The 26646-nt window shown below is 47.1% G+C and overlaps 1 long non-coding RNA gene across 1 annotated transcript in view; it reads left to right on the top strand.

Annotated features, from left to right (window-relative positions):
* Nucleotides 1-26258, top strand: part of LOC123572965 (uncharacterized) — a 112808-nt gene extending 86550 nt beyond the window's left edge. Inside the window, exons 3-4 of the long non-coding RNA XR_006697605.2 lie at nucleotides 23349-23423; nucleotides 23521-26258. This is a non-coding gene — a long non-coding RNA (uncharacterized lncRNA). The remainder of the gene's footprint in view (nucleotides 1-23348; nucleotides 23424-23520) is intronic.
* Nucleotides 26259-26646: the final 388 nt, after the last annotated feature.

Here is a 26646-nt window from a genome sequence, read left to right as displayed (position 1 = left end):
CCACACTCAGATGAGCGCACACTGAGAGGAGTTGACACTCACAGCGCGCACTCAGATGAACGCACACTCAGAACAGAACACTCTCAGACGAACGCACATGCAGATGAGCGCACAGAGGAGCTCACGCAGACGAGTGCACACTCAGAGGAGCTCACACTCAGAGGAGTGCACACTCAGAAGAGCTCACACTCAGACGAACACACACTCAGAGGAGCTCACACTCAGAGGAGCACACACTCATGGGAGCTCAAACACAGATGAGCGCACACCCATGGGAGCGCACACTCAGAGGAGATCATACTCAGAGGAGCACACACTCTGACAAGCGTACACTCAGAGGAGCACACTTTCAGATGAGTGCACACTCAGACAAGCACACACTCAGAGGAGTTCACACAGACGAGTGCTCACTCAGAGGAGCTCACACTCAGGGGAGCGCACTCAGGGGAGCGCACATTCAGGGGAGTGCACACTCAGGGCAGTGCATACTCAGGGGAGCGCACAGAGGAGCTCACACAGACGAGTGCACACCCAGAGGAACTCACATTCAGAGGAGTGCACACTCATAGGAGCTGACACTCAGACGAGCGTACATTCAGGGGAGCACACACTCAGGGGAGTGCACACTCAGAGGAGATGACACTCACAGCGCATGCTCAGATGAGTGCACACTCAGAAGAGCACACACAGACGAGCGCACAGAGGAGCTCACCCAGACAAGTTCACACTCAGAGGAGCTCACACTCAGAGGAGCGCACACTTAGAGGAGCTCACACTCACAGGAACACACACTCAGAGGAGCTCACACTCAGAGGATCTCACACTCAGAGGAGTGCACACTCAGAGGAGCTCACACACAGACGAGCGCACATCCAGGGGAGTGCACACTCAGAGGAGATCATACTCAGAGGAGCACATACCCAGACAATCGTGCACTCAGAGGAGCACACTCTCAGATGACGGCACACTCAGGGGAGCTTGAACTCAGGGGAGTGCTCACTCAAACGAGCCTTCACTCAGGGGTGCATGCACTCAGATGAGCGCACACTCGCAGGGGATCACACTCACAGGACCGCACACTCAGATGAGCGCACACTCAGAGGAGCTGACACTCAGAGGAATGCACACTCATAGGAGCTCACAATCAGACGAGCGCACACTCAGAGGAACTCGCACTCAGAGGAGCGCACACTCATGGGAGCTCAAACACAGACAAGCGCGCACCCTGGGAGCACACAGAGGAGCTCACGCAGACGAGTGCACACTCAGAGGAGCTCACACTCAGAGGAGTGCACACTCAGAAGAGCTCACACTCAGACGAACACACACTCAGAGGAGCACACACTCATGGGAGCTCAAACACAGACGAGTGCACACCCATGGGAGTGCACACTCAGAGGAGATCATACTCAGAGGAGCACACACTCAGACGAGCGTACACTCAGCGGAGCGCACTCTCAGACGAGTGCACACTCAGACAAACGCACACTCAGAGGAGTTCACACAGACGAGTACACACTCAGAGGAGCTCACACTCAGGGGAGCACACACTCAGGGGAGCACACACTCAGGGAAGTGCACAGAGGAGCTCACTCAGACGAGTGCACACCAGAGGATCTTACATTCAGAGGAGCGCAAACTAATAGGAGCTCACACTCAGATGAGCACACTCTCAGAGGCGCGCACTCAGGGGACCACACACACAGGGGAGTGCGTGCTCAGACGTGGGCACACTCAGGGGAGTGCACATTCTGGGGAGTGCGCACTCAGGGGAGCGCACCCTCAGGGAAGCGCACAGAGGAGCTCACACAGATGAGTGCACGCCCAGAGGAACTCACATTCAGAGGAGCGCACACTCCTAGAAACGCACACACAGATGAGTGAACTTTCAGGGGAGCGCACACTCAGACGAGCATGCACTCAGCGGAGCACGCAGTCAGATAAGCGTACACTCAGAGGAGATGACAGTCACAGTGCACACTCAGATGAGTACGCACTCAGAAGAGCACACTCTCCAACGAGCACACACTCAGATGCATGCACAGAGGAGCTCTCCCAGACGAGTGCACACTCAGAGGAGCTCACACTCAGAGGAGCACACACTCAGAGGAGCTCACATTTAGACGAACACACACTCAGAGGAGCTCACACTCAGAGGACCGCACACTCATAAGAGCTCACACTCAGATGAGCGCACACCCAGGGGAGCGCTCACTCAGAGGAAATCATACTCAGAGGAGCACACACTCAGATGAGCGTACACTCAGAGGAGCACAGTCTCAGACGAGTGCACACTCAGACAAGTGCACACTCAGAGGAGCTCACACAGGCCAGTGCACACTCCGAGGAGCTCACACTCAGGGGAGCGCACACTCAGGGGAGTGCGCACTCATGGGAGGGCACAAAGGAGCTTACACAGACGAGGGCACACACAGAAGAGCTCACACTCAGAGGAGCACACACTCAGGGGAGAGCACACTCAGACAAGCGTGCACTCAGGGGAGCGTGCACTCAGGGGAGCATTCACTCAGAGGAGCACACACTCAGAGGAACTCACACTCAGACGAGCACACACTCAGGGGAGCAGACACTTGGAGGGGATCACACTTAGAGGAGTACACACTCAGACGAGTGCACATTCAGAGGAGCTCAAATTCAGGGGAGTGCACACTCAGGGGAGTGCATAATCAGGGCATTGCACGCTCAGGGGAGCGCACACTCAGAGGAGCGTGCACTCAGGGGAGCGCGCACTCAGACGAGCACGCACTCAGAGAAGCGCATACTCAGGGGAGTGCACATTCAGGGGAGCGCACATTCAGGGGAGCACACAGTCAGACGAGTGCACACTCTGGGGAGCACGCACTCAAACGAGTGTGCACTCAGGGGAGCACACAGTCAGATTTGCGCACACTCAGAGGAGATCACACTCACAGGAGTGGACACTCAGAGGAGTTCACAGTCAGAGGAGCACACACTCAGAAGAGCTCACATTTATATGAACACACACTCAGAGGAGTTCACACTCAGTGGACCACACTCTCATAGGAGCTCACACTCAGATGAGTGCACACCCAGGGGAGTAAACACTCATTGGAGATCATACTCAGAGGAGCACACACTCAGATGAGCGTACACTCAGAGGAGCACAATCTTAGACGAGTGCACACTCAGACAAGTGCACACTCAGAGGAGCTCATACAGACCAGTGCACACTCAGAGGAGCTCACACTCAGGGGAGCGCACACTCAGGGGAGCGCGCACTCATGGGAGCGCACAAAGGAGCTCACACAGGCGAGGGCACACACAGAGGAGCTCACACTCTGAGGAGTGCACACTCAGGGGAGAGCACACTCAGATGTGTGTGCACTCAGGGGAGCGTGCACTCAGGGGAGCACGCAGTCACAGGAGCACACACTCAGAGGAGCTCACACTCAGACGAGCACACACTCAGGGGAGCAGACACTCGGAGGGGAACACACTTAGAGGAGCACACACTCAGACGAGTGCACACTCAGAGGAGCTCACAATCAGGGGATCGCACACTCAGGGGAGTGCGTAATCAGGGCATTGCAAGCTCAGGGGAGCGCACACTCAGAGGAGCGTGCACTCAGGGGAGCATGCACTCAGATGAGCACGCACTCAGAGGAGCGCATACTCAGGGGAGTGCACATTCAGGGGAGCACACATTCAGGGGAGAGCACAGTCAGACGAGCACACACTCTGGGGAGCGCGCACTCAAACGAGTGTGCACTCAGGGGAGCACGCACTCAGTTGAGCGCACACTCAGCGGAGATCACACTCACAGGAGTGCACACTCAGATGAGTGTACACTCACACGAGCACACTCTCAGTTGAGCGCACACTCAGATAAGCACATTCTCAGACGAGCGCACAGTCAGATGAGCGCACACTAAGAGGAGCTCACACTCAGGTGAGTGCACACTCAGGGGAGCGCACACTCAGGGGAGCACACACACAGACGTGCGGACACTTACGGATGCATGTACTCGGGTGCACGTACTCAGATGAGCACACACTCAGAGGAGATCACAGTCACAGCACACACTAAGATGAGCGCACACTCAGACGAGCGCACACTAAGAGGAGCTCACACAGACGAATGCACACCCAGAGGAGCTCACCCTCAGGAGAGCGCACACTCAGGGGAGCAAGCCCTCAGATGAGCGCACACTCAGACATGCATGCACTCAGGGGAGCACGCACTCAGATGAGCACATACTCAGAGGGGATCACACTCACAGGAGCGCACAATCAGACTAGCGCACACTCAGAGGAGCACACACTTAGAAGAGCTCACACTCAGAGGAGCACACGCTCATAGGAGCTCACACACAGACAAGCACACACTCAGAGGTGCGCACTCAGGGGAACGCACACTCAGATGAACGCATGCTCAGGGGAGCGCGCACTCAGACATGGGCACACTCAGGGGAGTGCTCATTCAGTGGAGCGCACACTCAGGAGAGCGCACGCTCAGGGTAGCGCACAGAGGAGCTCACACAGACGAGTGCACATCCAGAGGTACTCACACTCAGACGAGCGTGCAATCAGGGGAGCATGCACTCAGAGGAGCACACACTCAGAGGAGCGCACACTCAGGGAGTGCACACTCTGACGAGCCTGCACTCAGGGGAGAATGCACTCAGATGAGTGCACAGTCAGCGGAGATTACACTCAGAGGAGCACACTCTCAGACTAGCGCACACTCAGACAAGTGCACATGCAGAGTAGCTCACACAGATGAGTGCACACTCAGAGGAGTTCACACTCAGAGGAGCGCACTCAGAGGAGCTCACACTCAGGGGAGTGCGCACTCAGACGAGCACACACTCAGGGGAGCACACACAGACAAGTGCACACCCAGAGGAGCTCACACTCAGAGGAGCGCACACTGAGGGGAGCGCACACTCATGGGAACGCACACTCCGACAAGCGTGCACTCAGGGGAGCATGCACTCAGGGGAGCTCAATTTTAAAGGAGCGTGCACTCAGGGAGGCACACACTCAGATGAGCGCATACTCAGAGGGGATCACACTCATATGAGTGCATACTCAGACGAGTGCACACTCAGAGGAGCACACACTCATAGGAGCACACACTCAGATGAGCACACACTTAGAGGCACGCACTAAGTGGAGCGCATGCTAAGCAGAGCATGCACTCAGAGGAATGCGCGCTCAGGCGCACACACAGACGAGCGCGCACTCAGGGGAGCACGCACTCAGTGGAGCACACACTCGGGAGCGCACAGAGGAGTTCACACAGACGAGTACACACCCAGAGGAACTCACACTCAGAGGAGCGCACACTCAGAGGAGCGCACACTCATAGGAGCTCACACTCAGATCAGTGCACATTCAGGGGAGTGCGCACTCATGGGAGTGCACACTCAGGGGAGCACACACTCAGACGAGCGTGCACTCAGAGGAGCATGCACTCAGATGAGCGCACACTCGGAGGAGATGACACACCGCACACTCAGATGAGGGCACACGCAGAAGAGCACACTCTCAGATGAGCACATACTCAGATGAGCGCACAGAGGAACTCACCCAGATGAGTACACACTCAGAGAAGCTCACACACAGAGGAGTGCACACTCGTAGGAGCTCACACTCAGATGAACGCACACCCTGGGGAGCGCATACACAGAGGAGATCATACTCAGAGGCGCACACACTCAGACGAGCGTACACTCAGAGGAGCACACTCTCAGACGAGTGCACACTCAGACAAGCGCACACTCAGAGGAGCTCACACAGACGAGTGCACACTCATAGGAGCTCACACTCAGGGGAGTGCACACTCAGGGGAGCACGAACTCAGGGGAGCTCACATTATTGGGAGCACGCATGCAGGGGAGAGCACACTCAAGGGAGCACACAGAGGAGCTCACACTGATGAGTGCACACCCAGAGGAGTGCACACTCAGGGAATGCACACTCAGGGGAGCGCTCACTCCGATGAGCGTTCACTCAGCGGAGCGGGCACTCCAGTTAGCATGCACTCAGGGGAGTGCACACGTCGACGAGTGCGCACTCAGGGGAGCGTGCCCTCAGGCGACATGCACTCAGGGGAGGGCACGCTCAGAGGAGCTCACACTCAGAAGAGCGTGCACTCAGGGGAGCATGCACTCAGATGAGGGCACACTCAGAGGGGATCTCACAGACGAGCGCACACTCAGATGAGTGCCCACTCAGAGGAGTACACACTCATAGGTGCTCACTTTCAGAGGAGCGTGCAGTCACGGGAGCACACAATCAAGGGAGTGTGCACTCAGGAGAGCACACACTCAGACAAGCGCATACTCAGGGAAGCGTGCACTCAGGGGAGCACGCACTCAGATGAGCGCACACTCAGAGGAGATCACACAGCGCACACTCAGATGAGCGCACACTCAGATGATTGCACACTCAGAGGAGCTCCCACAGATGAGTGCACACCCAGAGGAGCTCACACTCAGGGAAGTGCACACTCAGGAGATCGCACACTCAGATGAACGCACACTCTGGGGGCGTGCACTCAGGGGAGCGCACACTCAGGGGAGCACACACTCAGACGAGCATGCACTCAGGGGAGCATGCACTCAGATGAGCGCACACTCACAGGGGATCACGCTCACAGGACCGCACACTCAGACGAGCCCACACTCAGAGGATCGCACACTCAGAGGAGCTCACACTCAGGGGAGCGCACACTCAGGGGAGCGCGCACTCAGGGGAGTGCACATTCAGGGGAGCGCGCACTCAGGAGGGTGCACACACAGGGGAGCGCACAGAGGAACTGACACAGACGAGTGCACACCAAGAGGAACTCACATTCAGAGGAGTGCACACTCAGGGGAGCGCACACTCAGGGGAGTGCACAGAGGACCTCACACAGATGAGTGCACACCCAGAAGGAACTCACACTCAGAAGAGCCCACACTCATAGGAGCTCACACTCAGACGAGCACACATTCAGGGAGTGCACACCATGGGAGTGCACACTTAGGGGAGCGCACACTCAGACAAGCATGCACTCAGTGGAGTACGCACTCAGATGAGCGCACGCTCAGAGGAGATGACACTCACAGCACACACTCAGATGAGCGCACACTCAGAAGAGCACACTCTCAGACGAGTGCACACTCAGACGAGTGCACAGACTAGCTCACCCAGATGAGTGCACACTCAGAGGAGCTCAAGCTCAGAGGAATGCACACTCAGAGCAGCTCACACTCAGACGAACACACACTAAGAGGAGCTCACACTCAGAGGAGCGCACATTCATAGGAGCTCACACTCAGATGAGCGCACACCCATGGGAGTGCACACTCAGAGGAGATCATACTCAGAGGAGCACACACTCAGATGAGCGTACACTCAGAGAAGCACACTCTCAGACGAGTGCACACTCAGACAAGCGCACACTCAGAGGAGTTCAAACAGACACGTGCACACTCAGAGGAGCTCACACTCAGGGGAGCGCACTCAGGGGAGTGCACACTCAGGGGAGCGCACTCAGGGGAGTGCACACTCAGGGGAGTGCACACTCAGGGGAGCGCACAGAGGAGCTCACACAGACGACTGCACACCCAGAGGAACTCATATTCAGAGGAGTGCACACTCAGGAGAGCACACACACAGGGGAGCGCACACTCCGACGAGCATGCACTCAGGGAAGCGTGCACTCAGGGTAGCATGCACTCAGGGGAGCACACACTGAGAGGAGCTCACACTCAGAGGAGTGCACACTCATAGGAGCCCACACTCAGAAGAGCACACCTCCAGGGGAGTGCACACTCAGAGGAGATCATACTCAGAGGAGCACACACTCAGACTATCGTACACTCAGAGGAGCACACTCTCAGACGAATGCACACTCAGGGGAGCGTGCACTCAGGGGAGCGCACACTCAGGGAAGCGTGCACTGAGATGAACGCACACTCAGGGGAGCGCACACTCAGAGGAGCACACACTCAGAGGAGCTCACATTCAGACGAACACACACTCAGAGGAGCTCACACTCAGAGGAGCGCAAACTCATAGGAGCTCACACTCAGACGAGCACACACCCAGGGGAGTGCACACTCAGAGGAGATCATACTCAGAGGAGCACACACTCAGACGAGCGTACACTCAGAGGAGCACACTCTCAGACGAGTGCACACTCAGACAAGCACACACTCAGAGGAGCTCTCACCGACAAGTGCACACTCTGAGGAGTTCATACTCAGGGGAGCGTGCATTCAGGGGAGTGCACACTCAGCAGAGTGCACATTCAGGGGATTGCACACTCAGGGGAGCACACACTCAGGGGAGCATACAGAGGAGCTCACACAGACGAGTGCACACCCAGAGGAACTCACATTCAGAGAAGCGCACACTCATAGGAGCTCACACTCAGATGAGCGCACATTCAGGGGAGCGCACACTCAGGGGAGTGTACACTCAGGGGAGCGCACACTCAGATGAGTAGGCACTCAGCGGAGCACGCACTCAAATGAGCGCACACTCAGAGGAGATGACACTCACAGTGCACACTCAGACGAGCACACAGACTAGCTCACCCAGACGAGTGCACACTCAGAGGAGCTCACATTCAGAGGAGCGCACACTCAGAGGAGCTCACACTCAGATGAACACACACTAAGAGGAGCTCACACTCAGAGGAGCACGCACTCAGGGGAGCTCACACTCAGACAAGAGCACATCCAGGGGAGCGCACACTCAGAAGAGATCATACTCTGAGGAGCACACACTCACACGATCGTACACTCAGAGGAGCACACTCTCAGACGAGTGCACACTCAGATAAGCACACACTCAGAGGAGCTCACACAGACGAGTGCACACTCAGAGGAGCTCACACTCAGGGGAATACACACTCAGGGGAGCACGCACTCAGGGGAGCTCACATTCAGGGGAGCGCACACTCAGGGGAGAGCACACTCAGGGGAGCGCACAGAGGAGCTCACACAGACGACTGCACATCCAGAGGATCTCACACTCAGAGGAGCACACACTGAGGGGCACGCACTCTCAGGGGAGTGTGCACTCCGGGGAGCACGCACTCAGGGGAGCGCACACTCCGATGAGCATGCGCTCAGCGGAGCGTGCCCTCAGGGGCCACACACTCAGGGGAGCACACGCTCAGAGGAGCTCACACTCAGACAAGCGCACACTCAGAGAAGCTCACACGTAGGGGAGCGCACACTCAGGGGAACATGCAATCAGGGCACTGCACACTCAGGGGAGCACACACTCAGACGAGCATGCACTCAGGGGAGCATGCACTCAGAGGAGCACACACTCAGAGGAGCACACACTCAAGGGAGTGCACACTCAGGGGAGCGCACACTCCGATGAGCCTGCACTCAGGGGAGAATGCACTCAGATGAGCGCACAGTCAACAGAGATCACACTCAGAGGAGCACACACTCAGATGAGCGCACACTCAGAGGAGCACACTCTCAGACAAGCGCACACTCAGACAAGCGCACACACAGAGGAGCTCACGAAGACTAGTGCACACTCAGAGGTGTTCACACTCAGAGGAGCGCACACTCAGAGGGGCTCACACTCAGGGGAGTGCACACTCAGGGGAGTGTGCACTCAGGCGAGCACACACTCAGACGAGGGCACACTCAGATGAGCACACACAGATGAGTGCACTCCCAGAGAAGCTCACACTCAGAGGAGTGCACACTCAGGGGAGCGTACACTCCGAGAAGCGTGCACTCAGGGGAGCGTGCACTCAGAGGGGCATGCACTCCGGGGAGCGCACTCTCAGAGGAGCCCACACTCAGGGGAGTGCACACTCAGACGAGTGCGCACTCAGGGGGGCACACACTCAGATGAGCGCACACTCAGAGGGGATCACACTCACAGGAGCGCACAGTCAGATGAGCGCACACTCAGAAGAGCACACACTCAGAGGAGCTCACACTCAGAGGAGCGCACACTCAGACGAGCACACACTCAGAGGCACGCACTCAGGGGAGCACACACTAAGGGGAGCGCGCACTCAGACGAGCGCACACCAAAGGGAGCACTCACTCAGATGAGCGTGCGCTCAGAGGCACGCAGAGTCAGACGAGTGCGCACTCAGGGGAGCGTGCACTCAGAGGGGATCACACTCAGAGGAGAACACACTCAGAGGAGCTCACATTCAGAGGAGCGCACACTGAGGGGAGTGCACACTCAGGGGAGCACACACTCAGGGCAGCACACACCACTTAGACGAGCACACACTCAGTGGAGTGTACATCCAGGGGAGCGCACATTCAGGGGAGCACGGACTCAGGGGAGCACTCACTTGGGGGAGCACACAGAGGAGCTCACATAGACGAGTGCATATGCAGAAGAGTTCACACCCAGAGGAGCGCACACTCAGGGAAGCACACACTCAGACGAGCACGCACTCAGGGGAGCACGCACTCAGATGAGCGCACACTCAGGGGAGCGCACACTCAGAGGAGCTAACACTCAGAGGCGTGTGCACTCAGGGGAGAGTGCAATCAGGGGATTGCACGCTCAGGGGAGTGCATACTCGGAGGAGCATGCACTCAGGGGAGCACGCACTCAGAGGAGCACACACTCAGAGGAGCGCACACTCAGGGGAGTGCACTCTCATGGGAGCACACACTCAGGGGAGTGCACACTCAGACAAGCACACACTCAGGGGAGCGTGTCCTCAAACAAGTGTGCACGTTGGGGAGCAAGCACTAAGATGAGCCCACACTCAGAGGAGATCACACTCACAGGAGCGCACACTCAGTTGCGTGTACACTGAGAAGAGCACACTCTCAGATGAGCGCACACTCAGACGAGAGCACACTCAGAGGAGCTCACACTCAGAGGATGGCGCACTTAGGGAAGCGCACACTCAGGGGAGAGCACACTCAGGGGACCGTGTACTCAGGGGAGCACATACTCAGATGAGCGCACACTCAGAGATCACACTCACAATGCACACTCAGATGAGTGCACACTCAGACGAGCGCACACTCAGAGGAGCTCACACAGATGAGTGTACACCAGAGGAGCTCACACTCAGGGGAGCGCACACTCAGGGGAGCGCACACTCAGACGAGCGCCCACTCAGACCAGGGTGCACTCAGGGGAGCACGCACTCAGATGAGCGCACACTCAGAGGGGATCACACAGGAGCACACTCAGAGGAGCGCACACTCAGAGAAACACACACTCAGAGGAGCTCACACTCAGAGGAGACCACACTCATAGGACCTCACACTCAGACGAGCACATGCTCAGAGGAGCGCACTCAGGGGAGCGCACACAGGGGAGCGCGCACTCAGACGAGCGCGCATTCAGGGGAGCGCGCATTCAGGGGAGTGCATTCTCAGGGGAGCGCACACTCAGGGTTGTGCACAGAGGAGCTCACACAGACGAGTGCACACCGAGAGGAACTCACACTCAGAGGAGTGCACACTCATAGGAGCTCACACTCAGACGAGCGCACATTCAGGGGAGCGCACACTCAGGAGAGTGAACACTGAGGGCAGCACACACTCAGACAAGCATGCACTCAGTGGAGCATGCACTCATATGAGCGCACACTCAGAGGAGATGACACTCACAGCACATGCTCAGATGAACGCACACTCAGAAGAGCACACTCTCAGGCAAGCGCACACTCAGATGAGCACACAGAGGAGCTCACCCAGACGAGTGCACACTGAGAGGAGCTCACACTCAGAGGAGTGCACACTCAGAGGAGCTCACACTCATTGGAGCTCACACTCAGACAAGCGCATATCCAGGGGAGCGCACACTCAGAGGAGATCACACTCAGAGAAGCACACACTCAGACGAGCGTACACTCAGAGGAGTGCACTCTCAAACGAGTGCACACTCAGACAAGCACACACTCAGAGGAGCTCACACAGACAAGTGCACACTCAGAGGAGCTCACACTCAGAGGAGCTCACACTCAGGGGAGTGCACACTCAGGGGAGCACACAGAGGAGCTCACACAGATGACTGCACACCCAGAGGAGCTCACACTCAGAGGAGCGCACACTCAGGGGAGTGCACACTCAGGGGAGCGTGCACTCTGAGGACCTCACACTCAGACAAGCGCACACTCAGGTGTACACTCAGAGGAGATCACACTCAGAGGAGCACACACTCAGATGAGTGCACACTCAGAGGAGCTCACATTCAGGGGAGCGCTCACTCAGGGGAGCGCGCAATCAGGGGATTGCACACTCAAGGGGCGCACACTCAGAAGAGCGTGCACTCAGGGGAGCACGTACTAATAGGAGCACACACTCAGAGGAGCGCACACTCAGATGAGCGCACACTCAGACAAGCGTGCACTCAGACAAGCGTGCACTCATGGGAGGATGCACTCAGGGGAGCGCGTACTCAGGGGAGTGCACACTCAGATTAGCGAACACTCAGATGAGTGAACACTCAGGGGAGCATGCACTCAGGGGAGCGTGCACTCAGAGGAGCGTGCACTTAGGGAAGTGCACACTCAGGGGAGCATGTACTCATAGGAGCACACACTCAGAGGAGTGCACACTCAGGGGAGTGCACACTCAGATGAGCGTGCACTCAGGGGGCACACATTCAGATGAGCACACAGTCAGTGGAGATCACACTCAGAGGAGCGCACACTCAGATGAGCGCACACTCAGAGGGGCACACTCTCAGACGAGCGCACACTCAGACAAGCGTGCACTCAGACGAGCGCGCACTCATGGGAGGACGCACTCAGGGGAGCGCGTACTCAGGGGAGTGCGCACTCAGGAGAGTGCACACTCAGATAAGCGAACACTCAGGGGAACATGCACTCAGGGGAGCATGCACTCAGGGGAGCGTGCACTCAGAGGAGCGCGCACTTAGGGAAGTGCACACTCAGGGGAGTGCACACTCAGACGAGCATGCACTCAGGGGAGCACACACTCAGATGAGCGCACACTCAGGGGGGATCACAGTCACAGGAGCTCATACTCAGACAAGCGCACACTCAGAGGAGTACACATTCTGAGGAGCTCACACTCAGACGAGCACACACTCAGAGGCATGCACTCAGGGGAGCGCACACTTAGGGGAGCGCGCACTGAGACGAGTGCGCACTCAGGGGAGCGTGCACTCTGGGGAGCGCACACTTAGGGGAGCATGCACTCAGATGTGCACGCACTCATGGGTGCACGCACTCAGGGCAGCGCGCACTCAGGGGAGTGCACACTCACGGGAGCACACACTCAGACGAGCGTGCACTCAGAGGAGCACGCACTCAGAGGAGCGCACACTCAGAGGAGCGCACACTCAGGGGAGTGCACACTCAGGGGAGCGCACACTCAGACGTGTGTGCACTCTGGGGAGCACGCACTCAGAGGAGCGCACACTCAGATGAGCGCATACTCAGAGGAACTCACATAGACAAGCGCACACTCAGAGGAGTGCACGCTCAGACGAGCGTGCGCTCAGGGGAGCGCGCACTCAGGGGAGCTCGCACTCAGTGGAGTGCGCACTCAGGGGAGCACGCACTCAGACGAGTGTGCACTCAGGGGAGCACACATTTAGGGGAGAATGCACTCAGGAGAATGCACACTCAGGGGAGTGCACACTCAGGAGAGCGCACACTTAGACGAGCGTGCACTCAGGGGAGTGTTCACTCAGAGGAGTGCACACTCAGAGGAGCGCACACTCAGGGGAGCGCACACTCAGACGATCATGCACTCATGGCAGCACGCACTCAGAGGAGGGCACACTCAGAGGAGATCACACTCAGAGGAACGCACACTCAGACGAGCGCACACTCAGAGGAGCACACTCTCAGGTGAGCACACACTCAGACGAGCGCACACTCAGAGGAGCTCATGCAAACGAGTGCACACTCAGAGGAGCTCACACTCAGAGGAGCGCACACTCAGAGGAGCTCACACTCAGATGAACACATACTCAGAGGAGCTCACAATCAGAGGAGTGCACACTCATACAAGCTCACAGTCAGACGAGTGCACACCCAGGGGAGCGCTCTCTCAGAGGAATTCACACTCAGAGGAGCACACACTCAGACGAGCACACACTCAGAGGAGCGTTTTTGTTCTTGTTTGTTTTAAGCAAACTCTGGGTTGATTTAAAAAGAAAGTAGGCTATCTCAACCTCATACCACCCCACCACCTGAGTTGTATACTGATAATTCTCTTGTTAAGAAACCCAACGATTGCATTGGGATATAATTTTATTATTGCTGGGCATCTGGGCATCATTTAATAGGTGCTTTGAAATTTTTTAAACTGCCTGATAATAGGGTCATGATAGAGAAATGTCCCTTGGATGTGTGTAGTAGTATTGTAGCCCCTGGAATTTTGGAGTTAGCCATCATCTGTACCAACCACACATTCTCCCACCCCATTTTCAGCTAAGGAAACAGGTTTGGAAAAGATTTGTTCAAAGACTCACAGCTGTGAGGAAGAGGGTCAGCATTAGGATTAAAATCAAGAGCCAAGTGGCTGAGTCTTTAATGAGCATGTTCAGATTGAGGGGGTAAAGCAACATCAGGCCCCAGTGGGTTGTCAGGATCTGCAAATGTTCACAAGTGATTATCTTCAGTGTAATCCCCATGGCAACGTAGCAAAATGCCTGCCGTAGCTGGATGAGAACGATGATTATGCTAGAGAAAGAAAGAAACTCCTAGGGACAGCTTGATTGAGGAGGGGTTGTTATGCATGTTGCTTCACAGTGTTGTTTCTCCTTAGGCAGCTGTGGCAGCGATGCTTGAGAGGGGCCTACGGAGCTTGTTTACATAATCAACCGGAAAGCACTTGTCCATGTTGGTCTGTGCCCAGGGGCTGATAAGCAAGCCAGAAATCACTCTGGTTTGTGTTTCTGTAGTTCTTGAAGATGTTTAAAGACGGACACTCCTCCAGATGATTTCCGCCATTCGCTATGGGGATCACCAAACCCGAGCAAGCTACAGAGCTTTAGGGTAAGGAACAGATGTGATGGTAGTTTTTCCAGAGAAAATGCTTGCCAACCTTGGCTGAAGAAACTAGGCTTAACAAACACGTGGACAAACTCAAGGCAGGCCTCCCCATGAATTACTTTCCCTGGGTTTTAAAAATTGGTTTACAAATGTTAAATGTTTTTCGTTAAATGACATGTCTCTATAAATCAGAGCCTGCAAGTGCCTTTAAGAGAGGCAACTAAGTAGTACCCTGATCTAATTGGTTAATACCACTGCTGTAGACACGAAGGTGTGTTGCTGGATTCTGCTTCAAGGATGGGTTTGCTGGCTAGCTGTGGGGGGTGCAGGCACCAGGCAGCCAGTAGTCTTCATAGCCTTCTGTGTCTGCTTCAGCTGCAGAGAGACACCTGCTCTTTCGCCCTCAGCCCGAGCAGCCCACCTCCATTGACTGAGACGGAAAGAGGAATAGTTGTCCAGCCACTTTTGCCTAAAAGGGCCATCTCTGTTGGATCCTACACTTCTGAGCTCCCAGTCGGGTTGCCTCAGGCTTCTTGGGCCTGCATGGCAATCTTTCTTTTTCCTTTGCCGAATCCATCTTTGTTTCCTACACTTCACAGTTGTTGATCCAAAATCCATCTTTGTATCTGCTTTTAGGAAACTCTGCAACAATTAATCTATCTTTTCTGCTTGGAAAACAGTAGAAAAAGAACTAATTGGCCCCATGAAGTAAATGCCTAAAAGCCTTTTCAGATAACTTACCTTTTCAATAATTTCTATAGAAGAGAAATCTTTTCCTTCTATAGAATTACATTTATAAGTTCTTTTACAGTCTCAGGAAAGAAAAATTATCTAGTATTAATACTGTAAAAGTAGTTAGTTATATAGTAAGTTGACTCTTAACATAGCCCACTTAACCACTTTTTACAGTGAAAAGAAAAGGTTCCTGATTTCTTGATTTATGAGGCTCCAAAAACTCATGTTCTGAAGGTTTTCACACCGAGTTCCTGATTAATTAATAATCACCCAGAATGTTTTCCCACATATGTAATTATGCTTTGCAGTTCCATCAACCTTCCTAGCTAGTCTACATTGCCTTGCCCTTGTTGTGGGCATGGTCAAGGTTTCCTCTCTTGGGATTTCTTGCATGGGGTATGAGGGATGGTGTTGTGGGGGAGCAGGAGAGGGATGGATAGAGTGGAGAGGAGAGTGTAGGGCACTCATCCCTAGGGCACTAGCCTCTACCCTGTTGTCCCAGAAATGTTTCCAGATGTGTATCTGGACTTCACCCTTTAACTACCTAGTTGGGTAGGTTGTAGGTAGTATGGAATCTAATGAATTGGATCAGAGGAAAAAAAAAATCTGAAGGAATAAGTGATCTCGCCTTGAAGGTGCTGCAGAGGTAACGAGCAGAGTTAATGAGTGACTAATCCATCATGGTGGTAAATTTAATTTGAGTACTGAGGTTGAACACATGCTAGATGTAACCTAGAAAGTAATATTCATATGCAACACATTGAGTTACATAACATCTGGAAAGTTTATAATTTAAAAGATACAGACACACAAAGCAACGATTCAGCCCAAGTCAGATTTAGAACTGTTTTTTAATATGAGCCCGAGGGATGATATCCTGGATCTCACAGGGACTGGATTTTGCATGAGTGTTAGAACTAAGATAACATCTTGTTCTCGTCTATATTTCAAGAAGCATTCTTATTAGGACCATCTCCTAGAAGAAAGAAAGTTACATTTAAAAAGATTGAAGCATGAGTCAGTTTTCAGTATTGGAGAATGATGAAAAACCAAATATATGAATTCTGGAAAATTTTGTGAAAGTAGACACCTTAAAAAAATAAGAAAACATTATGAAAAAGAGTTGGTCTTCATTTTTAGGTTTAACGACTCCTATTAATAATACACAGATATACTTTTGGCCGGGCATGTTGGCTCATGCCTGTAATCCCAGCACTTTGGGAGGCCGAGGTGAGCGGATCATGAGTTCAGGAGATTGAGACCATCCCGGCTAACACAGTGAAACTCCGTCTCTACTAAAAATACAAAAAATTAGCCAGGAGTGGTGGCGGGTGCCTGTAGCCCCAGCTACTCTGGAGACTGAGGCGGGAGAATGGTGTGAACCCGGGAGGCGGAGCTTGCAGTGAGCCGAGATCGCACCACTGCACTCCAGCCTGGGTGACGAAGCGAGACTCCGTCTCAAACAAACAAACAAACAAACAAAAAATAAAAAAAAATATAAATACTTTTATCATATAAATATTGTTTAGGTTTTACTCAGTAAATTGTGAGAGCTATTTTGCTTGCTCCTAATATAGTTCTTAGATTTCATCTCATAGTAGAAAAAATTACAAACTTCTTACAAAATGAAATTATGCTTTCCCTTGGTGATAATTCAAAACAGTCGATAATATTTTCTCACAATGCCACTGATGGGGTATTCTCAGAACTCTCCATTTTTAATTCAGATACGCTTCCAGTCAATTTGTTGAACCTCACAGTGGGAGGTTTAAGCTAAGTGACGTCCCTTTAGGTATACTCAAATTGGCCATGCAAATATTTCCTTTGTTGGACACTGGGTTCTCACAGCATCTCCTAAACAAAATATATTGGCTTTAAAATTAGTGGCTTCCATCATGCATTGGCTGGGCTGTTTTTTAAGTCTGTAGTAAAAAAATCCAAAAACATTTGCTTCCAGCTGGCCTGTCTTGAACTAACACTTGTTTTTTTTTTTTTTTTTTTTCCTTTTTTCATTTCACTCTCTGACCTTTTCAAGGGGTTTCTTCTTTATGCTGCTATTAGCTTTCATCTCTGCTGGTCATTCTTTCATCCGGTTTCTCTGGGTTTCATTTACCTGTTTGCATGATTGTTCCTTTTTAGTTCCTTTTTTGTTTGTTTTTGTTTTTTTAATATCTACCAGAAAAAGAAAGACTTCTTATAGTCATGGTCACTTAAAAGTGTTTGTGGTTTTTTAAGAGGTCTTAAGTGGACTTAATCCGTATTTAACTCCTAGCATTTTATATAAGATAAATGTTATTGTTCAGACTTATCCTTTCTAAAAGATAGTAGGGCAGGGAGAAAAAGGATACAATTTTTTAGCAACTACCAAATCTCAGGGAAAGTGTTCTTACCACCTCACCTGGGGATAAGCAAGGCAGTTTGGAGAAGATTTTCTTCTGATTGTTTTTCATTTATTTATGCTTTGAGTATCAAGGCTTAGTTTTAAATTCCCATTGAGAATGTTCTCATTTTGTCATAAAACTTGAATTTAGTCTCTTAATTTTTCTCTTGATGTATCACACTAATGTCCAGAGGAGTCATTAAGAAATTGTAAAGAGACCCCAGTGCTATCTGTATTTATGATCTCCTTCAGAATGTGTTTATCAGATATTTGTGACTCTCTTCGCAGAAGTAAAATACTGACAATAAAAAAGAGATTATGTGAGGGCTCAAAGGTGCATCATTATCTTGGGTTTCACTTGTCAACAATTTGAAATGTAAGAAAAAAACTGAATGTATGAATGTAATCCTTTGGAAAGGTGACTCTTACTGGTGGACTTGGTCCTCTGGAGTTGAATGAATGCTTCTGAGACATAAGCACTTTTTCTTTTCCTCCCTATAGGTTGGTAGGACAACACTTTCCATCAACTTTAATTTTACTACTCCTGATAGTCTGACCTTTATCTTCTAATCCAATTACATACTGAAATCTTTTCCTTCTGTTCATTCTATCTACCTTTAGATGAGTCAACTGAGAGATGAACATTTAAAATGCATAAATACATATTTTGCCATACATTGTTTTTTCTTTATGCTTTACATATCATGAAATTTACTAGTAAGACATCAAACATTTCTTGAAGGCTGATATGGTCCGGCTCTGTGTCCCCACTCCAAATCTCATCTTGAATTGAAATCCCCATTTGTCAAGAGAGGGACCAGGTGGGAGGTGATTGGATCATGGGGGCAGTTTCCCCTATGCTGTTCTCATGATAGTGAGTGAGTTCTCATGAGATCTGATGGTTTTATAAGTGGTGGTTTCCCCTGCTCTTTTCTCTCTTCTGTCACCTTGTGAAGAAGTTGCTTGCTTCCCCTTTGTCTTCTGCCATGACTGTAAGTTTCCTGAGGCCTCCCCAGACATGCAGAGCTGTCAGTCAGTTTATAAATTACACAGTCTCAGGTATTCTTTACAGCAGTGTGAAAACGGACTAATACAAATGCCTATGTATATTTTTGACTTTTTATTTGGAAACAGTTTCAAACTTATAGAAGTTACTCGAATAGGAATAGTAGAAAGAACATCAGTTAACCCTTTACCCAGCTTCTATTGTCAACATTTTAGTCAATTTGCCTAATCATTGTGCACTCTCCGTTCTGTTTCTTTCTTTCTCCACATATGCATATATATGTGCATAATGTATATCTGCACACACATATATACATACATGTATAATATTGCGTATATACCATAAAATATTTTGTTTTTACTAAAGAATTTGAGAATAAGTTTTACATAGCATGGTCTTTTATCCCTAAATATTATTTTTTATATATAGGTATATTCTCATAAATAACCACAGGAAAGTCCTCAATTTCGGTAAATATAACATTAATAGTTTAATTTGTATTTCAATTGTCTCATTGGCTCAATATTTGTTATGGCTTCCTTTTCCTCCAGTACTAGATCCAGTCTCAGGACAGATACTGCACTTAGTTGTCATGTTTCTTTAATCTTTGAAACATTGCCACAGCCTTTTTAAATGTTTTTTTTTTTTCCTTTTGTGACAGTGACAGATTTGAAGACAGAGTCCCCCTACTTTCTATATACAGGAGTTTCTGTATTCTGAATTTGTCTGATGTTTCCTCATCATTAGATTCAGGTTCTACATTCCTGACCAGGATATTGCATATGTGACACTGTGTGCTTCTCAGGCAGCCATATCTGGAGGCACACAATGTCTGTCTGCCCCTCCCTGGTGACGCTAGTTTTCCTCACACAGTAGGAGTGTTGTCCTATTTCTCCAACAGTAAATAGTTACCATTTTCTCCCTTGCAAATAATGAGTTTGAGGAGAGACACTTTAAGACCATGCAAATATCCTGCTCCTCATTACAATTTCCCCTCAGATTTAGCATCTATTGGGATTCTTACCTGAACCAGTCTTTGCTGTGATGGTAACAAAATGATGAGGATCACTTCAGCACTCCCTCCATATTTACCAGTCAGCATGTGACTTTCTAGTTTAACCAAGGACCGTGTCTTTTCCTCATGTATGGATGAATGTGTCTTAGTCTGTCCCAGCTGCTGTAATGAAATATCTTAGACTGGGTAGTCTATATATAGTAGAAATTTATTACTCACAGTTCTGGAGGCTGGGAAGTTAAAGGTCAAGGCACCAGCAGATTTGGTGTCTTGTAAGGGCTCTTTCCTTATACATGGTGCTTTCTCTCTATCCTCACATGGTGGAAAGAGTGAACGAACTCCCTCAGGCCCCTTTTATAAGGATATTAATTCCTAATCACTTCCCAAAGATCCCACCTCTTAATACCATTACTCTAGTGGTTAGATTTCAACACGTAAATGTTGGGGCAATACATATATTCACACCATAGCGGTGTGTATTATCTGTATGAACTCATGGATTTCTGTTTTCTACCCCACTTTCCCCCAAGTGGTGTGTAATTATTATCCTTATTTAGCTTGGTGGTGGATTATCCCAGATTTGGTCAGTTGGATCCTTTCAAGCTGACTAGGTGTGCCTGTGCCATATGTCCATTATTCTTTGGAGCACATCCTTACCTCTGGTATAACAAAATGTTCCAGGTTTATCACGCTTCTCCAGCCCTGCTTTCAGTCACTTCTCCAGGAACCCCTTGTTCCTTTTGGTGGGGAATAGTGTTAGAGATAAAAATCCATGTACTAGCTGTGCTGTTTGCTCCTGGAATATCTCTGTTTCTATACCTTTTTAAGTGAATGGAGCCAGGAGATATATGCGTGCATATACATATACTTACATACATGTAAATGCACATACATACACGATATGCACATATACATGTTTATACACATACATGTGCATATTTTAGATATCATAAGGGAGCACCAATACTTCCAATTTCAATTCATCTTTTTTACCTTCCCCCATTCCATATTTGCATGTACCTTCTTTCACAGTGAGAGTCTTGGCTTCTAAAATCAATAGATTTACTCATTTGCTCAATCTCATAATATATCTAAAGTAGTTTCAGAATGACTTCACCCATATCTACAAAAATGCAAAGCTACTCAAAAGAGTTCAGGATCTCTAGTTTCCAGTTTTTCCATTTCCCTACCCTGTCCAAGACTGAGGGCTGTAGGATGTGCAGTCAAAACTGTTGTAAGTTACTCAAATTAGTTATTTTTTGCCCTCCATTGTAATTATAGTATTCATTTGAAATACAGTTGGGTTCATTGTTTCAGTTTCTCCCTTTCCTATCCTTGCTGTCTTAATTGTTTTGAATATGTCAAGCATTAACATGCTTTCAAAAGTCAAAACTTACAGAAAGGTATACTCAGAAAAGTATTCCTCCCTTCTACAGCCATGGCACTCTCATTACCTTCACCATTTGTAGGCAACCAACATATTAATAATTGTTTCTGGCTTTTCATTCTGGTGAATTTTTGGTAAATATAAAATCTATGTATGTTTTCTTATTTTTCCTTCTTTCCTAAACAAAGATAGTGGTACTATATACAGTCTCTGGTGCTTTGATTTTTCATTTATAAGATCTTTTGACCATCATTCCACATCAGTCCATAGAGAGCTTTCTCATTCTATGTTTACCATGACATAGTATCTATTGTGTGTTTGTACCAGAGTTTTTTCAACAATGTCCTATGATTAGACATATAGGCAATTTTAATATTTGCAATTACAAACTACTGCCACAATGAATGCACTTCTGCATATATATTTTTGTAGTTGTAAGACTATCTTTAGAATAAATTCCTAGAAGTGGGATGGTTGGGTTTAAGGACAAATCCATATGTAATTTTGGTTGCTGTTGTCCAATCCTCTTCTATGGAGATTGAGTCATTTTGGATCCCCAACAGCAATGTATGAAAGTGCCTGTTTCCTCACAGCCTCAGCAATGAACTGTATTGTTACGCTTTTGGATTTTTCCCAATGGGACAGGTGAAAAGTGGTATCTCATTGTAGTTTTAGCTTGTGTCTACTATTATTAGTGAAGTGAAACATCTTTTCAAATGCTTGAGGACCATTTAAAACATCTTTTTGTGAGTTGTCTACTTATATTTTTTGCCCATATGTCTATCAGATATTTTTCTCCTTTAATTTGTAAAAGTTTGTTTTTATATTAGGAATATTAATGCCTTATCTATGAGATATTCAATATCACTTATATATTATATATATTATATCACATATTATATATTCATATATTATATATCATGTATTATATTATATATAATATATATTAACATTATATATTATATATAATATAATACATGATATATAATATATAATTATATTATAATATATTATATATAATTATATTATATATAATATATATTAACATTATATATTATATTTTATATAATACATGATATATAATATATAATATATTTTATATAATACATGATATATAATATATAATATATTTTATATATTAAATATATTATATAAATATATATTATATATAATTATATATTATATAAATATATATTATATATAATTATATATTATAGACTATGTATCATATGTGTTATATATATTATTTATATATAATACATTTAATATATAATATATTATGTATATATTATATATAGCATATTAATATTATATATAATATGTATAATTATGTAATATATAATATTAATATATAATATATAATATATAATATATTATATAATTATACATAATATATTATATTAATGATAAAATAATATATATAACATATTATTTTATATATTATATATGGCATATATAATATATATAATATATGTATAGAGAGTGCAAATATTTTATCCTAGCTTGTACTTTGTTATTTGATTTTGCTTATATTTTTTCCTTGTAAAACTTTAATTTTCATTTAGTTAAGTTTATCACTTGACTCTTTAATTACATCTGAATTTTTAGTCACAGAAAGGCTTTTCTTATAGAGGAATTCATCCATCTTTATCCCCTAGTACTTGTAAAGTTTTATTCTTTACACTTTGATTCATTTGAAATTTATTCTTGTATATGGTGTGAAGAATTGATCTAATTTTATCTTTTTCCAAATGGCTAATCAGTTGTCCAGCATGACTTATGAAAAGCCAATCTTTGCGTTAGTAATTTGCAATACCAACTTTATCATATACTGAATTCTCTTTTTTTGTTTTTGAGATGGAGTCTTGCTCTTGTTGCCCAGGCTGGAGTGCAATGGCATGATTTTGGCTCACTGCAACCTCTGCCTCCCGGGTTCAAGCAGTTATCATGCTTTACCCTCCCAAGTAGCTGGGATTACAGGTGCCCACCACCACACCTGGCTAATTTTTTTTTTTTTTTGTATTTTTAGTAGAGATGGGGTTTCATCATGTTCCCCAGGCTGGTTTCGAACTCCTGACCTCAAGAGATCTGCCCGCCTCGACCTCCCAAAGTGCTAGGATTACAGACATGAGCCACCACGCCCGGCCTCATATATTGAATTTTGTGTATAATTAAGCCTTATCCTTTTTAAGGCAATATATGTAACAATAAATAGCTGAATTAAGTAAGCCCTCTGAATTAAGTTAGTGGACCCTCATAAAAGATAAGTTTTAAAATTAAATATTATCTAAAGATTTTGATAGTCTCCTAATGGGAGTATCTGAATTAAGTGTCACAGCTAAAAATAGTAGAGCGGTCACATTCCCTAGGACCAGTTCTCCAACTTTGTTAAAATGCAGATTCCTGACCTCTATCATTAAACATTTTCATTTAGAAGTGGGGAGTGTGGCCTTCATATTTTAGCTGCTTAACTAGTAGCACAGTGAAGATTGCATAAGGGGTCATTGGATCACTTTTTGAAAAGCATGGTCTTAGAGAAAAGGGACATCCCACACTCTTTCACAGTGTAGCAACGCGCGGGAAAGAGAACAGTCAAATTATTTTGATATGACGAAAGGAAATGCAGGCTTTCTAGTATACACAAAACATATTCAAAAAGCTAGAAGTTTATCACTAAAGCTTTTGGAAGTAAAATCTACGTTTAGCAACTCAATTTTTTAGATTTTATTCTCAATTATCCAGACATGAGATTGAGGTCTGTGATTCTCAGGTCCTTTTAGTTATGCATATCACTCAAGGAGCTATGGACTTCAAATGACTTACGTTTGTGATAAAGCCTCATTTAACCCACAATAATAGGAAGGCTGCTCTGATTTTCTGAAGTTAGAAATGAGAGATTAAATAAGTACATTTGTTGTAGTTTAATATTACACATTTTATGATGAAAACATTGTTTCTTACACTGCCTCCTACTATCTGGAAAATCAGTAATCCTAAAATGTTCTTTCAAAACCAGAGATCTAAATGGCTAGAAGCAATAATTGCTAGAGCTCTCTACCAAGCTTTGACTATAAATATTTGGCCATATTGTGTGTTAGAAAGTTTAAGACACACTTGCTTTCATTTCCTGAGCCTGACTCACTGAATTTTCTCATCCAGATTGGCTTTCATCTGTTTATTCCTTTATAGCATAGATTAGGTCCACTGTGGTTCTAATCTCTGTTATGCATGCTTTTTTTTAATGAATAAAATGCCAGGCACACAGAACATACATATGCACATTTTACTACAAGATAGTAAAAGCTCAATGTGCTGGGACTGCATTCCCAATGTGACCTTATTTTCCCACTCTTTGCAGTTTTAAAATGTTATGTTAATCTCGCATTCTGGACGATCCCCGTCCAGAATGGGGATCTCTTTAGATTTCTAGAAGAAATCTAAAGATTTCTTCTTAACAGTGAGTCCTGGCAATGTATAGTGGCCATAGTATAGCTAAATTTGAAGAGGCTTTTTGGCAAAGATTTGAATATCTGTCCTCTGACCTTTTATGGTTCTTGTCTGTATTTCATAATACAAAACTAATGAGGATTTCACTTTCGTGAAATCTGCCTTGCTAAATGCTGCTTGCAAACAACACACTCATTTGTTAGCATTTGGAATTCTGATTAAATCATTTTGCTTTAGTGACTGTTAAAAAGTATAGTTTGAAAGAAAAAAAAATGTTTTTAGACTCCTGTATAGTGTACCAAAATCTATGCAAATTCTTACAACGCCTTTTAATGTACAGGTGAACCCCAGCACTTATTATCATCTGATGCACAGATAATGCACATGTCATATGTTGGTAATAAAATATCAGAGTTAGACTGACACTCTTTGAGTGTTTAACACTGTTTTATTGGCTTACTGGCCATAATTGGATTCACTGCATCCATTTTTTTCATGCCGCCGCTTAAAACATTTGCCACGTGTTTTATCCATGCTTTTGTCACAGCTTTGTCTGTAGCTACACTGACTTGATTACTCATATTCCATGGCAATTCCTGGCATTTGGCTTATTTTTCCACTAGCCTCCTTACTTTCAAAAATCCGTCCATCTCATTTGTTGACAGCCTCTGATTATCTCAAAGGTACTTCAGATTATCCTGACACGTCCTTCCACTTCTGAGAATACTGACCCAGTATTTCAAGACTGAGGTGTCTCTGAGACAGAAGATGGAGCCAGTGATGATGTCCTCCCTTATTCAGACTCTTTGAATAATGCTTTTTACTCACCCTATGGACTCTGCTAGAAAGACACTTTAATATTTTTGCAATTTATATTTTTCTATTATTGAAAAATAATAGAAACCACTGCCTTAGTCGGTTTAACAGTTTAACAAAGTTGTTTTCAAAAGAACAGAGAAAACGTAACTCCATTTAGGTTGTCTTTCATTTGCAAATACTAACTGAAACTTGAGTTAGGGATTGTATAACTTGGGAAGCAGTATTAATAAAATGAAGTCATTGGCATATTAAAAATGTCCTAATGTTCACTTCAAGTGTATTTTTAAAAACCTCACAGGTAATGGTGTGAAAGAAACCAAGGAGATGTTTGCATTCATTATGTTCCACTGGAAAAAAACGGTTAATGTAATTGTATGGATTTTTCCCTTCTTGTTTTTGTGTACTGTATAGCCCATTATTTGCTTTATGTACAAATACCCTGGTTTCTAAGTGCTACTTATTTTCTGCCGAAATAAAATATCCTTTCAATTTAGTGAGTAACTTTGTATGTATGTGCATTTGTTTGGAAGAGATAGTAAATAATAATAATTTAATTCATGTAGCTCAGCTTTTTCTTCTAAGAAGCTTCATTAATTCACATATGCTATAATTTTTTATTTCACTTTACCAGAATAAATCTTTCCTCCTAGAATGATGCTTTTTTCTTGAGTAGATACTGCCCCTCTTTAAAGTACCTTAGCTTAGAATTAAAAAAAAAAACCAGTTAATTTTTATCAAAAACGAATCCCGGACATTATTGGATGGTGGAGTTGGCTTAATGACTTAACTATGTCAGGTCTGATATCTGTGTTAATTATCTAAGCCTTTTCCTTGTGATTACAACATGGCTGCCATCAATCCAGCCATCATATCTACTTTTAAGTCAGGA

Source organism: Macaca fascicularis, chromosome 4 (assembly GCF_037993035.2).
Source record: "Macaca fascicularis isolate 582-1 chromosome 4, T2T-MFA8v1.1".
Lineage (NCBI taxonomy): Eukaryota > Metazoa > Chordata > Mammalia > Primates > Cercopithecidae > Macaca > Macaca fascicularis.
Note: the sequence above shows the minus strand (reverse complement) of the source record. Positions and strands in the feature narration are given on the sequence as shown.